At 43.8% G+C, this 16,099-nt stretch overlaps 1 long non-coding RNA gene across 2 annotated transcripts in view; it reads left to right on the plus strand.

The window, feature by feature from the left end:
- The window catches only part of LOC113605180 (uncharacterized), a 58,248-nt gene that overhangs the window by 2,640 nt on the left and 39,509 nt on the right, over window positions 1-16,099 (plus strand). For both annotated transcript variants that reach the window (XR_003427063.1, XR_003427062.1), the window contains exon 2: window positions 6,586-6,700. This is a non-coding gene — a long non-coding RNA (uncharacterized LOC113605180). The remainder of the gene's footprint in view (window positions 1-6,585; window positions 6,701-16,099) is intronic.

The raw sequence follows: 16,099 nt of genomic DNA on the forward strand, positions 1-16,099 counted from the left end.
TGTGGTGCAGCAAAAAAAAAAAAAGAGAAAGAAAGAAAAAAATTGCTATAAAAGTTTTGAAACAGTCTCAATTCTATATTTAATTCATGGAAGACCAGATAATCAACCCCCCTTGTCCAAGGACTATATTTCATATAGCACTAAGAAAAAGCATCTAAAAATGGAGATCTTTCAAAAGCATATCATTCTTTGGCTCAAACTTCCATTATTTTTATAAGACTGACTTTTATTGTCAGTATATGAATATACCACAATTTATTTACCCATTGTCCTGTTGACAGACATTTGAATTGTTTCCCATTTTTTATTATTACAAACAATGTTGGAATGAACATTTTTGTAAATGCCTCCTCATGCACAAGTGCAAGAACCTAGGGTATAAACTCATGTTATCCTATGTGATTCATAGACCCATGAGTGAAATTGCTGGGTTGAACGATGTATGCATTTTCACTTTTAGATATTGCCTACTTGGTCTCCAAAGTGCTTGTACCAATTTACGTTTACTTCAGCAGTGTGGAAGAGTTCCCAAGTCTTCGTTTGATCACAAACATTTAAAATTCTCAGACTTTTAAATTATCCCAACCTGCTGGATATGAAATAGTACTTCAGATGGTTTAGTTTGCATTTCCATAGTTAATAATGAGGTTGAGCATCTTTTCATACATTTATTAGCCATTCTGGCTTCTTTTTCTATGATTTACCTCTTTATCTTTTATTCTTTTCTTTTCTTTTTTTTTTTTTTTTTTTGCGGTACGCGGGCGTGTCATTGTTGTGGCCTCGCCCGTTGCGGAGCACAGGCTCCGGACGCGCAGGCTCAGCGGCCAGCGGCCATGGCTCACGTGCCCAGCTGCTCCACGGCATGTGGGATTCTCCCGGACCGGGGCACGAACCCGTGTCCCCTGCATCGGCAGGCGGACTCTCAACCACTGCGCCACCAGGGATGCCCTTTTATTCATTTTTTTATTGAGTGTTCTTAATTTTTGATTTATAAGTTATTTATATATTCTGGATTTGAATCTTTGGTCAATGATGTATGTTGCAAATATTTTTTCACAGTCTGCAGTTTGTCCTTTCGTATTTTTAGTGATGTTGTTTGATACTCAGGCATTTTTTTATTTTAATGATGTTGACTATCAGCTTTTTTCTTTATGGGTTGTGCTTTTTGTAATTTATTAAATCTTTGCACTAAACAAAGATCATAATACATGCTCTCCTATTTTCTTCTAAAAGTTTTCTCTTCTTCCTGGGTTCTTAAATTCCACTTGGATTTTTGTATTTGGTCCAAGAAAGTGTTTCAGTTTTATTCTTTCCTATATGAATAACCAATTACTCATCTTCATTTTTGTAAAAATCTGTCCCTTCTCCACTGATCTGCAAAGCCATTTTGTTAAAGATGTCAGATGTCCCTCTATGGCTGTGTTTCTGGGCTCTGTATTCTGTTCCAGTGCTGTAGATATCTACCCCTGATCCATTGTCACAATGTCTTAATTACCATACTTTATGGTAATTACTTATTTATTATAAAATATTTATTATAAAATAAGTCTTGTTGTGTGCTAGAGTGAGTCCATCATCCTCTGCTTCTTTCTCATGTGTGTCTTACCTGTTTTTGTACATTGCCATTTACATTTTAGAATTGGCTTGTTGAGTTGCCAAAGAAACATGTCAGGATTTTTATTGTAATTGCAATAAAAATCTATATATTCCCTTGGGGAATCTTTATGATACTGTTTCTGTCCAGGTTCACAATATGTTTTTCTCTTTATTTAGGTCATCTTTAAGATTTTTCTGTCTTTTTAAAAATAATTCTTAATAAAGGTTTTAAACATCTTTTGTTAGATTTATCAAAAAGTCCTTTACAATTTTTTAATGCTGTAAATAACATCTTTTTAAAATTATATTTTCCACATCTTTGTGTCTGAATTATAGGAAAACAATTGAATCACCTTGCTAAACTCTCATAGTTTTTCTAATAATCTGTTTGTAAATTATCTTGGCCTTTTCTATGTAGACAATCATGTAACCTGTGAATGATTGCATGAGAATGATGTGCAGTAGACTGAGTACCCACATCCTAGATGCCTGCATCACAGTCTCCTAAACCTGTGACTATGTTATCTTACGTGACAAAATGGACTTTGTAGATGTGACAAAATTAAGGGTCTTGAGATGGGGAGATTTTTCTGGATTATCACAAAGTTCCTTTTAAGAGGCAGACAGAATTTGTCATAGACAGTGAAGGCTATGTGATGACAGAGGCAGAGAGAGGTGATATGATGATGGAAGCAAGGGTTGGAGTGATGTGCTTTGGTGACGGCAGAAGAGGCCACAAGCCAAGGAACACAAGCCGTCTTTAGAAGCCAGAAAATACAAAACAGATCCTTCCCAAGGGCCTCTAGAAGGAACAAGCCCTGCTGACACCTCAGTCCCATAAGACTAATTTCAGACCTCCAGAAGTGTAAGAGAATAAATTTGTGTTGTTTTAAACCACTAAATTTGTGATAATTTGTTATAGCAGCAATAAGAAACTAACACAGGATGCGTGGAAGATACACTTTTTGATACTTGTCTGAACTTGTCTTAATTCTTCTAATTTTTGAGTTTGGCTCTAGAATTCCAGGCTGGAATCTTGTTGCCTCAGAACAAGATACGGTTTTTTTCTCCCTTTATGATCTTTATATCATTTCTTTTTCTTGTCTTACTGTACTGGCCAGACTGTCCAAATGCAATGTTGAATAGAAAGATTTTATAGGACACCCTTGTTATCTTCCTGATTTTTTTTAAGATTATATCCTGATTTTTTAATTCAAATGTATTTGACATATAATATTGTATAAGTTTAAGATGTACAATGTGTTGATTTGATAAGTCACCTTCCTGATTTTAAAGGGAATGTGTCTAATACTTCACCATTTAAGTATTTTATATGTATAAATTATAGGTAGAAAATTTTCATCAAGTTAAAGAAATTTCTTTCTTCTCCTAGTTGGCTAAGATTGTTTTTAGCATAAATGAGTGCTGAATTTAATCAGATGCCTTTTCTGTGCCTATCAAGATAATCATGTAGATCTTCTCCTTTAAGCTATTGTTGTGATGATTTATAGTAATACTTTATTTAAGTTGGACAAACTTTGCATTAATGAGGTAAGAACAGCTTGCTTCTGCTGTATTCACCTTGCTAAATATTAATTCAAAATTTCACATCTACGTTTATGAGTCAACCGGGCTATAAATTCCTATCTTCGGCTGTCCTACTCGTGTTTTGGTCCAGGGTTTGATAGCCTCACAAACTGAGTTGGGGAGTGTTCCCTATCCTACTATTTCGGTCGATTCTTTTCATTTTAGAACTTAAGCATTTACTTACAACTACAGAAGATACAGATTTGATTCTCTTAAATTCCACGCACTCTTACCCACAAACATACTTTCAATGCCTTCATTCTTCCTATGTAGTTGTTTTGTAATTTTTGGTTCCATCAATATTCAGGATTATGTAAATATTATATACTCATGAGCCACATTGTATATTACATTTACATACCCTTTCCTATACAACTTTTGGTTTTCCTTGGAGTATATAAGTGGGATCTTGGTTGGTTGGTTTTGGCTTAGTTTTCTATGTGCCGATCAGTCATTCTTCCTGAAGCTGTTGCACAAAACTGTAAATCTCCTCTCCATTCATTTAAGTATTAGGCAACGGTCAGCTGTATGTTTTTCATGGAGAAATCTCTCCTGGAGTTTTCTTGTTCCCTTGCTCCAAACTAGATTGTGCTGTGCCTGCTTCCTGCTGCTTTGGGGAAATTTCCCTCAACTAGCATCCTTTTTATTCCTTTTGCCTCTTTTCTGTCTTGGAATCCCCGTGTCCTGGTTCCCATGATTTCCTCTTTCTTGATTTCTGGGCTCATTTTTGGTGGAGCACAATTCTCTCCTTTTGAGAAGGGATACACAGAAAATAAAATTTTTAAGGCCTTACTTGTTTGAGTTTATCTTAATTCTGTTCTCTCATTTGCTACTTTCAAGGGGCCTAGAATTCTAGATAGGAATCTTGTTCCTTCAGAATCTAGGTTTGTTGTCTTCTAATTTCAGTCTTACTGATGAGAGGACCAACTGTTTTGATTCTCAGTTTTTTAATATGAGTTGTCTTTCCTCTCTTATTGCTTGTATGATATCTCTGATGTTCTGAAATTTCGTAAAGATGTACTTTGGTGTAGGGTTTTTTCCCCCTCATTGCATTGGACTCTAAGGCTCTATTAATCTAGAAACTCATATCCCCAATTCAGAGAAATTTTCTTATAGTGTTTGTGTGAGAGAGAGAGAGACAGTTAGAGAAAGAGAAAGGGAAACATTTGACATGTACTGGGTTGACCAAAGTTTGTTCAGGGGCTTCCCTGGTGGCGCAGTGGTTGAGAGTCCGCCTGCCGGTGCAGGGGACATGGGTTCGTGCCCCAGTCTGGGAAGATCCCACAGGCTGCAGAGCGGCTGGGCCCGTGAGCCATGGCCGCTGAGCCTGCGCGTCCGGAGCCTGTGCTCCGCAATGGGAGAACAGTGAGAGGCCCGCGTACTGCCAAAAAAAAAAAAAAAGTTCGTTCAGGTTTTCTGTTAACATCTTACAGAAAACCCGAATGAACTTTTTAGCCAACCCAATATATAAGAATATGAATAATATTAGTTATGAAGCATCATAGTAAAATAAACACCCATGAACCCACCACCCAACTTAGGAAGTAGGATATTATCAATACCTGGAACTTCACTATGTGCTCTTTTTTTTTTTTTTTTTAATATTTATGGCTGCGTTGGGTCTTAGTTGTGGCATGCAGGATCTTCGTTGCGGCACATGGGATCCTCTGCTGTGGCGCGCGGGCTCCTCATTGTGGTGCACAGACTTCTCTCTAGTTGTGGCGAGTGGGCTCCAGAGCATGTGGGCTCTGTAGTTGTGGCGTGTGGGCTCTCTGGTTGTAGCCCACGTGCTCAGGAGTTGTGGCGCACGGGCTTAGTTGACCTGCATCATGTGGGATCTTAGTTCCCTAACCAGGGCTCGAACCCGCATCCCCTGCATTGGAAGGCGATTCTTAACCACTGGATCACCAGGGAAGTCCCCCATGTGCTCTTTTCTGATCCCATGCCCTGCCTTCCAGGGCCACCCCTCATGCCCTAACACTCCACCAGCCACATAACCACTCTCATGACTTTTCTCCTAATTCACTTGCTTTTCTTTATTGTTTTACTATTCATGTGTGTGTCGCTAAACTGTACCTTGCTGACTGTTGCTTGCTTCTGAACATCGTAGAAATGGCATCACACACAGAAACAGCACTCTTCTGTGGCTTGCATCTCCTTCCACATTGTTCCTAGAGTCATGTATGCACATACCTATAGTTTAGTATCGTTTCATTGCAGTGTAGCATTCCATTGTATGGAGATAGTACAATTTATTTAACTATTCTCCAAAGGAGAATTAAGTTATTTCCTTTTTTTTTCCCCTATCATGTCTACTAGTCCGGTCATTTCCTTCCCTCATTTTCTCTCTTCTCTGAAACTTACATCAGTCAATTGTTGAATCTTCTGGGATAAGCCTTGAATTCTATTAGCTCTTCTGTCCTGTTTGCTCTTTCTTTGTAGTTTTTTTCTACTCTCAGAATTTCTCAAATTATGCTCTAAATCATCTATTGGCTTTTTTTAATTTCTACTAAGATGTTTTGAATTTTTTAAAGCTCTTATTCTCTCTAAGTTCCTTTTCTTCTGTTACTCCTGTTTGTAGTTTTCGTAGATACAAATATCATGGAAGGGGAAATTTCCCCCTTTCCCCTCTTGAGTTCTTTTGGCTGCTCTAATAGTTAAATTGACACAAGACAGATTAACAGGAGAAAAAAAATTAATTTGTGATCACAGAGGTCTCATAGAAGTAGGACCCTCTAAGTGACCAAAGCAGACTGTTTATATATCATTTTTAGACAAAGAAATACATAATTATTTGTGAGGATTTCATAAATCAGCGGGACTTGTGCTTAAGGTAACAGACTAAAGAATAAGTAATGAAGTTTGTTTATAGCTTTCTTAGCCTTGAGTTCCCTAATTCTGGTGATAAGGTTGCTTTCCTCCTGGTTTGGAAGGGTACTTTCATATGGGAGAATTATTTCCCGCTTTTCAGGGAGTTAGAGTGCGGTTTTCTATGTAAATCATTTTTTTACCAGCTGTTTCTCAAGTAACCTTAATTGAAAATAATCAATATGCCATGGAGACATATTTTGAGGCAGCCTGCCCTGGGTCCCAAAACAAACAAGGTTTAGAATTTTCTTGCAATTTTCTTTCGCTTTCTGCATTCCCTGTTTCCTCCTAGGGTGGTTGGTTGGGTGATTAATGCATTTAGGTCTCTTATCTTTCATGTTAGAAACTCCCCTCTCATGTTAAGGGATGCTTAGCTGTTGTCTCTGACATGAGTAAAGGCACCACAATGCCGAGTCCTGGGTGCATGGGTGGGGCTTGTCTGCACGTGGGCTTTACAGTAGGCTGATCAGTTGGGCACTCGGCTATTTCACCAGGGAAACACCAGATGCTAATAGGTCTTTTCTCTTGGCCTAGTCGATTTCCAAGAGAGGAATCTTCCATTCTTCCTCCCAGAGGATGTAAGCTGATCTACCATCATTCTGGCTGCTGGGCAGGGAAAGTGAGTGAGGCGTTCGCCACCCACCTCCAGGTAGGCTTTCACTGAATGCCCATTTTTAGCCCTGTTCTCAACTGTGCCTCGTGTCTCCGAGTCTCTTAGTTTGACTTACCCATCGTCTTCCACTGCAGGGGAGGGCAGTCGTCTGGTTGTGTGGGGTGGGAGGGGAGGTCTGGGGGTCTCCCTGTGCCTCAAACAGATGCACAGCCAACACTCCCTTCCTGTTTTCAGTCCTACCCCTCATCCCCATCTTAAGGGCTGTTCCAGTTGGAGTCCTGTGGCAAGGAGTCCACCTGCTCCTCTTACCGTGCACGACCTCCCTTCTCAGGGTTAGATTTCAGCCTTCTCTGCTCTCCTAAATCAGTTACCACTGACTTTTCAGCTTTTCTTGTCATCTGTCTTCTGTTCCTGCATCCTCTCCAGCCCTCTTGGTCCTTGTGGATACATACTTTTTCCCTGTTAATTTCTCTACTCTCATTCTGAGGCTTTGGGGACAAGGTGGAAAGAAATGCACGTGTTTTCAGTGTCACTGCCTCCACAATGCACAGGCGTTGGAATGTGGAAAATACCCGAGAGGAGGAGCAGAGGAAACTGCAGGAAGTCTGCAGCAGCCTCCGGTTCTCAGAGCCTTGCCATGGCTGGCCAGATGCCTGACATGGTATCCAGTTCTGTGGTGAGCAGAGAGGAGTTCTCTGCGCGTGTGTTCAGAACAGTGACACTTGTGCGGAGAACAGCAGAGGAGGGTGCTGTTGAAATGAGGAAAGAGAGTCAGGCTTGGCTGGAGCAAGCGCAAGTCTACTGGAAAAGCATTGATGGCCAAGATCCAGCTGTATCTCACCCATCCCATTCCCCCCGTTAGGAGAGTTAATCCCAGGGGAGGCACCGTTGCACACTCTTGAGGGACAGCCCAGGGTCGCAGAGGTCACCAGCAGCCCCTCAGACTCAAGGGGTCCATGTGGCTATGACTCCAGTCCCTGAGGGTAACTTCATGAAGTGGGGAAAACAGCAGATTTCTCATCCTCTGTCAGAGGGCCATCCCCAAAAGCCAGGACTTGGGGAACAACAACACCGGCTACTTTGCTTCCAGCATGGGGTAGATAGCCACAGACAGGAGAGCTGTGTCTCAAACATGATGCTAACTTGCCCTTGGCATCTAGCAAACCAAAGTCAGGTGGGGCAGGTTCTGAAAGGGAACAGAGCAGTAGTCGCCTGTGCAGCCAGGGCTCCATGACCTGGGGTGGGGACTTTATTTCCCCCTCTAGGAGGGGAGCTGAGTAGTTCCACGTGCAGGTTCTGAGGGGCTGATCCCAGGACTTGGTGTGAGTGCTCACCCTTCCTTTCCGACCGTGAGCACCCTGCAGCCCTCCCGAGATGCTAACCCATGCCTGAGAGAGGCTGGAAAATGGGAGAAGGAAGAAGTATGCTCTGGGGTATTTTCAATACCACCAAGCAAGTCTTCCAGCTCTTAGCAGATACCGACTGGATGTCCGACAGTTGAACTCAATTCTGACTGTCTACCTAGAGTTAGCACCAGAGGCCACAGTTTAAGGGCTCAGTCCTGCAAGACTGCCCCAAATTCAGATGTGATGCCAAAATTCAGCCTCTGTACACCAGTACTGAGTTCAACCTCGGAGACAGTTTTGAGTGAAGTAGAAAAGAATAGCTGTATTGCTTTGTCAGGCAAAGGGGGCCACAGTGGGCTAATATCCTCAAAACTGTGTGCTCTGACCTGGAGAGGGTAGTGAGGAGTTTTATCATAATGGTTCAAAGAGGAGGGCGTGATCAGCTCACGGACATTCTTCTAATTGGTTGGTGGTGAGGTAATTGGGAGCCATCATCATCATCAACCTGGTTCCAGCTGGTCTGGAGTCTACATGCTTGTGGGTAGCATACTGTTAACTTCTTTCACCTGGTGGGGCTTTTAGTCTCTGCAAAACAGCTCAAAAATATTGTTATGTGTATCCCTTGAGGGAGAACCAGGACCCTGCCCCAGGGCTGCACTATGTTTTTTGACTGCTCCTCCCTTGTCTCCACATCCCTTCCCTTCCCTGATTAGGGACTGTTTGAACCTGTCCTTTAGAGCTCAGGGAAGGTAATGGAGGCTGAATGAAGCCTATTTCATACAAACAAAACTCGAGGGACACAGAAAGGCTTTTTTTTCTTCTTCTTCAATCTTTATTTTATTTTATTTTTACTGGCAAGCCTCCAATGCAATGATAAATTGGAAGTGTTGATACAGCGTATCCTTGTCCCTTTCCTGATTCCACAGAGAATGTGTTCAATAACTTACCAGTAAGCATAATGTATGCTGTAGTGTTTTTCACTTGTAGATATTCTTTATCAGGAAAAGGAAGGTCCCTTTTATTCTTAGTTGTCTATGAGGTTTTATCATGAATGGGTATTGTCTTTTGTCAAATTCTGCTTTTGTGCCCAGGAGCCCCACAGGGTCCTTTTCGGTTTCAGGTGTAAGTCCAGGTTGTCACCTCTGCTTCTGACCGACCGGCTATAGATTGGTTAGAACAGCTCACAAAGCTCAGGGAAACATTTACTTACATTTACCAGTTTATTAAAAAGGATATCACAAAGGATACAGATGAGCAGCCCACGGAAGAGGTCCACGGAGGTGAAGTCAGGAAGCGTCCTGAGCTCAGGAGCTTCTTCTGTCTGTGGGTCTAGGGTGCTCTGCCCTCCCAGCAAGTGGGTGTGTTCACCAACCCAGAAGCTCATCAAATCTCCTTGCGCAAGAGTTTTTATGGAACTTGATCTGCAGCCCCCAACCCCTTCCCTTAGATCAGGGGGTGGGACTGAAAGTTCCAGTCTTGTGAATCACTCAGTCTTTCTAGTGACCAGGCCCTTCCTGAGGCTATGCAGGGCCCCCTCCCCCAGGTCATCTCATTAGCATAAACTCAGATGTCGTAGAGAGGGCTTGTTGTGAATAACAAAAGATACTCCTATCCCTTAGGAAAGTACAGGGATTTTAGGAGCTCGGCTCCCGGGACCAGGGATGGAAACCAAGTATATTTCTCATTATACCACACGTGCCAACACCATATCCTCAGTGACAGCTGCTTCTGCTAAGGGGTGGCATGACTCCCATCAGTGAGGAAATCATCCTCTACACGGCAACCTTTCCCTCGCAGAGATGGGGAAGGGAGGGGAAGGGAAAGGCCCCGAAGCAGATACTATTGGTGCTGTGCCCAGAGCCCCCAGGACTCCTGGACTGTTTTTATGCACACTAGGTCTCCTTGTGATGTCGCTCCCAGAAGCCTGCACCTGATCTCTTGGTAGAGAACCTAGGAATGTGTGTCCCACCCACCCCCCGCCAGGACTGATGCCGAATCTGGCCTCTGTACCCCAACACCAAATTAAATCTCAGAGATAGAGATTTGGGTGAACTAGAAAAGAATAGCTTTATTGCTTTGCCAGGCAAAGAGGCTCACAGCGGGCTAATGCCCTCAAAACTGTGTGTCCCAACCCAGGGGTTGGGGTGGGGGGAGGGTTGTGAGGAGTTTTAGTCAAGGGGAGGGGTTGCTGATAAGGATCCAGGTGCAGGCAGGACCTGCATTCCTGCAGTCTAGAGATCTTCTGGCATCAGGTGGTCTCGTGATCTGTGGTTCTCGAGGTTATTGAACTGTGACCTTCTCTCTGGAACATCTTCCGTTTGGTGGGGGGTTTAGTTCTGCAGAAGAGCTCAAAGATATTATGTATATCCCTTGAGGAGGAAGCAGAACCCTACCCCAAGGCTGCAGTATTGTTTCTTGACTGCTCCTCCCTAATCTCCACATCCCCTCCTTTCCCTGATTAGCAACTGTTTGAACCTGCCCTTTGGAACTCAGAGAAGGGGACACAGAAAGGCTTTTGTGCCCAGAAGCCCCACAGGGTCTTGCCCGGTTTCAGAATTAGCCCTTAACAAATGACTGAAAACATGGGGGTATAGCCCTCCAGCTTTCTTGCTCCTTTGTTATTTACTTATTTATTTATTTGGCTGCACCGGGTCTTAGTTGTGGCACTCGGGGATCTTAGTTGCCACGTGCAGGATCTTTATTTGCGGCGTATATGCGGGATCTAGTTCCCTGACCTAGGGATTGAACCCGGGCCCCCTGCATTGGGAGCGCAGTCTTAACCACTGGACCACCAGGGAAGTCCCTGTGGGGTTAATTTTAAAATGTCTCCAGAGTTCCCATGAGAGATTGCTCCAGGCCTGCCCCGCCTTGGGACTCTGCTTGCTCTCTCTGTTTCCTTAGCCTCCTTTCTTCCCAGGTCTCACTTCCCCACTCACTGCCCAACCAGTTTTTTTTCTGGGAACACTTCTTTTTTTTTTAATTTTATTTTATTTTATTTATATTTATTTTTGGCTGCATTGGGTCTTCGTTGCTGTGCGCAGGGGCTACTCTTCATTGCAGTGCGTAGGCTTCTCACTGCGGTGGCTTCTCATGTTGCGGAGCACAGGCTCTAGGCATGCAGACTTCAGTAGTTGTGGCGCACGGGCTTAATTGCTCCGTGACGTGTGGGATCTTCCTGGACCAGGGATTGAACCCGTGTCCCGTGCACTGGAAGGCAGATTTTTAACCACTGCACCACCAGGGAAGCCCTCTGGGAACACTTCTTAAACAAATAATTTTTACATGAATCCTCTTCTTCAAGTCTCTGCTTCTGGAAACTCAATCTAAGACAGCCTCATCTTTCAGAGTCCTTGCTGGTTCTTGGCTACTGCAAAGTGGGACAGAGTGGGCAGCCCTTTGTTTATAAAGCACTGTAAGCATGCTGCAGATGTGAAAGGTAGACCCTGAGATGAGGAAAGGGTGGAGACTTAAATTGTTGTTTCAAATCAAAGGGAGAGAATTGGGCTTCTGAAGGAAACCTGGAGGGGTAAGAAGAGGCAAAAGCTGGGAGTTTGAGGTGGAGAAGGGGATGAGCCACAGGGCAGTATAAAATGTCTCTGTTGCACCAGACCTTCAGTAAGGACTGCTACTCATACAGACACTGTGTGGGCGTGATGTTTGGGGTAAGGCTGCTTGGGATGCGATGCTGCAGTGCGCACCAGAAGGGCAGGATGAGAAGGCAAGACGGTCCTGAAACTGAGCTCATTCAGTGGAAGCAGGGATTCTGAGCCAGAGAAAATATAATCCACCACACGTGCACTGCACACACACACACACACACACACACACACACACACACACACACACACATACACACACACACACATATATGCACCAGTCTACCAACAGGGGAAAGGGGTAAGATTCCTCCTCTGAGATCTGAGTTATGCATGAAAAGGACAAACTTGAAATAACTGAAGGATAAGTTCTAAAGTCATTGCAAGAATATCCAAAGGCAGCTACAGCATAGCAACAGCAGTTCCCAGTGAAAATCAATAAGGTGACTCCCACAGCAAACAGGAGTTCATGGAAGGTGGGGGAGGCAGCGTCATCCAAACCCACCACAAGGGTCTTACAACATGGCACCACCACCCCACGTGACCTGAGCTCTTTCCCTGCAAGCCCAGCCCATGACAGAGTCAGGCAGCCCTCCTCCCTCTGCCCTGCTCACCCAGGGTCTCAGCAGCAGTGCCAAGAGCCCTGCCCCTTCCCTGCCTCCCTCTTCTCCACCCTGCTGCCAGCTTCCTCTCCCTGTGTGCCAGGGTCTCAGCGGCGGGTGTTCCAGGGTGAATGAGGTCTAATGTGGTCGGGAGCTGGGAACCCGCCTCTCAGTCCACTCCCATCTCTGACTCTTTCCCCTTTTAAGTCTTTATTCCACAAACATTTATTCACCACATGCAACTCACCAGGAACTGCTGTCTTTGTTCTGTCTCCATCCCTGGAGACATCTATTTCTTTTTTACTCTCTCTCCCTGACTCCATTCCTGACTCTTTTTTTCCTCCTTTCCTCTCTTTCTCTCTCTACCTTTCTCCCCTTCCCTCTCTCTATCCCTTCTCCCAGTCCTGGCCCCTTTGAATTAAATTGTCCTGAATCTCTGAAGACAGATGACACAGCAAATTTGACAGTGCCCACAGTAACTGACAAGTCACAAAGCAGTTTGTGGTAACAAGTCCTTACTTTTGTTGTTGTTGTTATTAGGAATAACCGTGTAACAAATGTGATTTTAGATCTTTATCTATGTCTCTGATTAATTCCTTCAAGAGCGCTCCCTAGGAAGAGTATTTTTAGGTCAAAGGGTACAGGCATTTTTAAGGCTTGTGATATAATTGGAAAATTGCTTTTTCAGGCATATTGCACATGTAACTGGACTTCTTTAAGTTCATACCAACCTCAGATTTGAGATAGGGTCACACATGTTTCTCCAGGGTCCTTGAAGACACTCATGTTCTGGCATATCTCTGTGGATTGGTTGGTTTGCAGAGGACATGCCCAGTCCCCTGTCTGCACACTTACATATTCATTTGTTGACTTGTTCAGCACTTATATCAAGCATGTGCCATGTGCTAGTAATGACCCTGGACTAGACTTTGGTGATTTTTTTTGGCTACACAGCATGGCATGTGGGATCTTAGTTCCCCGAGAAGGGATCAAACCCATGCCTCCTGCAGTGGAAGCTCAAAGTCTTAACCACTGGACCGCCAGGGAAGTCCCCTAGACTTTGGTGATTGAGAGTTTTGCCAGAATCATGGGTGACTCCTTCCTTCAGACTAGGCACAATTCTGGCATTTGGTATTTTTTAAATCAACAATGAGAATTTTCATACAATGCGAGACAGAGCGTGATCAAAGATCATTTGATCAACCATTATTTTCCTACCCAGACAGTCATAAACAACATTCAGTTCTCACCCACACTGCCTTCAGACTTTATTGGTCAAGGCTTCTCCTTTTTTCAAACATCAAAACAGCTTTGGATGTCCTATAATTTTTTTCTTTTTTTTTTTGGTACGCGGGCCTCTCACTGTAGTGGCCTCTCCCGTTGCGGAGCACAGGCTCCGAACGCACAGGCTCAGCGGCCATGGCTCACGGGCCCAGCCGCTCCGCGGCATGTGGAATCCTCCCAGACCAGGGCACGAACCCGTGTCCCCTGCATCGGGAGGTGGACTCTCAACCACTGCGCCACCAGGGAAGCCCTGTCCTATAATTTTTAATCACTGCTCGCTATAGACTGAATGTTTGTGTCCCTCCCCAAATTCATGTGTTGAAACCTAATCCCCAATTTAACGGTGTGAGGAGGTGGGGCCTTTGGGAGGTGATTAAGTCATGAAGGTGGAGCCTTTACCAATGTGATTAGTGCCCTTATAAAAGAGACCCCAGGGAAGTCTCTGGTGGTCCAGTGGTTAGGACTCCACACTTTAACTGCTGAGGGCCCGGGTTCAGTTCCTGGTTGGGGAACTAAGATCACACAAACCACGTGGCGTGGCCAAAATTAAAAATGATAACATAAATAAATAACAAAGGAGACCCCAGAGAGTTCCCTCACCCCTTCCTCCATGTGAGGACACAATTAAAAGAAGGTTGTCTATGAACCAGGAAACAGACCCTCACCGAACACCAAATCTACCAAGTACCTTGATCTTGGACTTCCCAGCCTCCAGAACTGTGAGAAATAAATATACGTTGTTTGCAAACCACCTCCTCTATGGTAATTTGTATGGCGGCCCAAACAGACTGAGACACTGCTTCAAAGAAGGGAGGTGTTTTGCCCCCTTTATTTCCTCCCCTAGGGTAGAGTTCATGGGTCGTGATCCCCATCCATATTATTCTCCCTTTTCTGAGGTAGGTTCAATGGCCGGCCTCTCTCTGTTGTCCAACGGGTGCATGAAAATATCAAGCGTTATATATTCAACTTGTTGCAACCTGTGCTCACGTGCTCACAGATTCATAGATTTTGGTGTAACTTGCTCACTAATCACAAATTTTAGCTATTCAGTGAGTGTCAATGGATGTTTTTAGGTTTCCAAAGAGGAATTCAACTACAGATCTCCCAGAACGTTGAGATGCACTTAGAAGCTTAACAGTGCATGTTAATCAGATAATCACAATACAGTATGATAAAAGCTTTTCTGAAGTTGTACTATATGGGAGGTAGGATTTGAGGGGGAACCCAGAGGATAAGTCCAAAACACAACAAGCAAGGGCGAAAGACCTTATTAACTGTATATCAGTCAGCCACTGCTGCATAAAAAACACTGAAATTATCTCGGTGTCAAGCAACAATACATATAGTATTAGTAAATTTCTCACTCAGGTGACTGGAGGTTTGCTGGGCATTGACCTTGATCTTGTCTGGGCTTACATGAGCATGGCTCTAAGCCATGGATTTGGTTCAGGTCTATTCTGTGCATTCTGGACCTCATGTGTACTAATATCCCATTGGCCAAAGTAGGTCATATGGCAAAGCTGACAATCAAGGTGCAAGGAAATACATTCTTCCCATGGAGGTGTAGTGAGAAGCAATGAATATCTGCTGAATAATCATCTAATCTACCACAAGCAGGATCTTATAGAACCAAGGGATGTTGTTCTAGGGAAAAGTAATAGGAACGACTAGAGAGGAACCACATCAGGAAAGACAGGGGGACACAAGGATGTGTGAGACATTTTGGGAATTGTGGGTGTTTTGAAGGACAGAAGCCCAGGGCACTTGTGAGAGATGCTGAGTATGTGTAGGAAGCTAAGTCAAAAGAGGGAGACAGGAGCCAGTATTTCAGGGTTGGAGGAAACCTAAAAGATCTGGATAGACTGGGGCAAGAGAAGATGCCTGCCCTCCCTTTTGGATTTTCAGGGGCTCCTGCTCTGTCTTTTGAAGTCTCTACTTCCTGGATGGGGGGATCCTTCCACTAATCCTCTGTGCTCTCTAGGCAACCAATATTACCTTCTCTTCACCATCCAAGTGAAGAACTGCATTAATTCTCCTTTTCCTCCCATGCCCAGCATAGCATCTAGTAAATGTTTATTATATATACCCCAGAATATGTGAACAACTGGGAATTCTTTTTTCAAAATTACTTTTTTCTATTAAGGCATACTTATTGAAAGAATGGCTCAAATCGTGAATAGGAAAGATGCATAGCCTGTTGGCAGAAATATCCACCCTCACACTTGAATCAATAGCCTTTCAGATTACATGCAATGTAATTACATAACTAGAATCATATATTGTTATCTTTAACCAGCTTTTTTTATATCAACTCAAAACATAAACCTATCACATCCTGTTTAATGGCTGCGTTGTCTTTTATTATATGGCTATAACATCATTTATTCAATCTCTTAATTTTCACTGCTAGAAATGATATTCTGAAAAATATACTTTTAAATATATATCTACGGGCTTCCCTGGTGGCGCAGTGGTTGGGAGTCCACCTGCCGATGCAGGGGACGCGGGTTCGTGCCCCGGTCCGGGAGGATCCCACATGCCGCGGAGCGGCTGGGCCCGTGAGCCATGGCCGCTGAGCCTGCGCGTCCGGAGCCTGTGCTCCGCAAC

The sequence above is a fragment of the Aethalodelphis obliquidens genome, unplaced genomic scaffold (genome assembly GCF_003676395.1).
Source record: "Aethalodelphis obliquidens isolate GAN/ISIS:26980383/991018 unplaced genomic scaffold, ASM367639v1 scaffold42, whole genome shotgun sequence".
NCBI lineage: Eukaryota > Metazoa > Chordata > Mammalia > Artiodactyla > Delphinidae > Aethalodelphis > Aethalodelphis obliquidens.